We start from the raw sequence: 2,156 nt of genomic DNA, 5'->3' as shown, positions 1-2,156 counted from the left end.
GTTTTTAGGTGTGTGGAAAGGGAGTAAAGTCAACAAAAGACAAGGCATGTGAGAAAAGAATCTAGGTGAGAGAGAGGGAAACAAAGTCAACAAAGATAATAAAAGGAGTGTGAAAGCACATTAAGAAAACAAAATTTGATTTGCATGGGCGTCCGAATTTAAAAAGCCTTTAAAAAAAAAACTTTAAAAAAAAAAAAAAACGAATTTTTTTCTTTCTTTTTTTGCTTCTCACACATATTCCACATGCATCACACGTCCCACATACTCGACACTCGCACGCATGTACACACAATTAGACACATTTAGAGCAGATACGTCCGAGAGTTAGGTTTTGCCAGATTTTGTCAGATTTGAGTCCGATTGTACGCATAAACCTCGATATAGTGTAGATTTTGATTTTAGTCTACATTCAACGAGTTTACGAGGTTTAGAGGCCTATCACACGCTGAGAGCGCACATATGATGGCCATGACCACTTCGTGCTCTGAGTACACATTTCTCACACTTGTAGGCTAGCACAGAGGCCGGCCCTTTTACACAGACACATATGGACATTGCTTTGTCTAGTGCCGCGCCTCCTTTGGCCCCACACAGACCCTCCAGGTGGTGCGAGTCCTTCCCGACGACACGCGGGATGGCACATTTAGAGATGACTATAGCGCTACGTATGTGGTCGACCATTTGATTAGGCTAGAGGAGATAGAGCTAGTACACGCAGATGATTGTCTTGAGGCCTTCGACCATCCCGTGCAGGTTACATTACAATGGATAGGTCCTCGAGTGATCTATATAGATAGTGCTCAACGCATATATCGATTAGAGTGTCGCACTTCTAGTAGACGCCTATCCACAGATGTTGTGACACTAGTTGGCGAGCCTAAAGACAGATGCTACATGAGCACCACAGGCACTCACCTTTACTTTTTGACTTGTGGATTGCCGTACGATCCTCGACCGACCCAACGTCCTACTTCGAGTAGGAGTGCCTTACCTCTTTTAGACACAGTGCCACCACCCACATCACTCAGGAAACCACCACCACGATTCTCCTCACCTAGACTTGATTTGCCGCCAAGCGTTTCGAGCTATCACGAGTCTAGAGCGATGTACACGGCCATTGCTAGCACTTTGTGTACCACTCAGAGTGAGCCATAGATAGAGACCCAGAGCCTTCGAGACACGTACTTTAGAGAGTCTCAACCTCGACACCTTGCACCATCTAGAGACCCATGCCAGCCTTTGATGACACAGATTAGAGAGCATACAAGAGAGTCTATGACAACCACATCACCCCAGTTGAGAGCACCAGAGGTAGGGCCCGATAGATCACCCATTGTAGATATGAGTGCCCCTAGACCAGTGACCCCCACCCTTCAGATAGTGTCCGATACCAGAGAGACTAGGGATAGCATGAGAGATATAGATGGTCAGATCTTGCATATAGTAGGCCGATCTCCACGAGGGGTTGCATATTATGTTGACACTTATGATCACCCCTTTGTGAGGCTAACCACCCCGCAGCGCATGATGTCTACACCTAAGAAGATTGTGAGAGCCTACCCACAGGCCGAAACAACAGTTTTTATTGATAAGCTCGGAGATCAGTATCTCTTGATTGAGACCCTTGATTTTGATGACATTGAGCGAGCACACCCAGATGACATCCTAGACACACAGACACATCCTAGGCTAGTGTAGCTTCAGAGAGTTGAGCAGACCGTGACCTATCTAGATAAGCTTGGTCGTAGGTACAGACGCCTGACGAGTGGTGGATCCAGAGATCCTTCAACCCGCAATCTTGAATATTTGATAGGAGATCCACGTGAGCGACTTTATAGGGATGTCGATCATGCAATATATGTTTTGACTATAGGTCTACCCTAATCCCCTCGACTTAGACATAATCATTTATGTTTACCCACGACGACCACGCTAGCTCCATAGCTACCGAGAGCTCCGAGTCCTCGAGAGACACCACTAGAGAGATCACCTCCTAGGCTTCTTTTGTCATGTCGTATTCTACCACCTTGGGAGATGCCAGATGAGGATGATAGTGTGCCACGAGAGATAGCTCCAGCACCTAGCCTACCACAGGTAGAGCCCCTGAGACTAGAGCCCAGTCAGAGTATTGTTAGGGAGCCCACACCACCTACCAC

The 2,156-nt window shown here is 46.8% G+C and overlaps 1 pseudogene; it reads left to right on the top strand.

The window, feature by feature from the left end:
* The first annotated feature begins 468 nt into the window (after nucleotides 1-468).
* Nucleotides 469-980, top strand: LOC147441970 (uncharacterized; annotated as a pseudogene).
* Nucleotides 981-2,156: the final 1,176 nt, after the last annotated feature.

This window comes from Adiantum capillus-veneris, chromosome 14 (genome assembly GCF_014529385.1).
Source record: "Adiantum capillus-veneris isolate H3 chromosome 14, ASM1452938v2, whole genome shotgun sequence".
NCBI classification, from domain to species: Eukaryota; Viridiplantae; Streptophyta; class Polypodiopsida; order Polypodiales; family Pteridaceae; genus Adiantum; species Adiantum capillus-veneris.
This window is presented reverse-complemented; position numbering and strand designations above follow the sequence as displayed.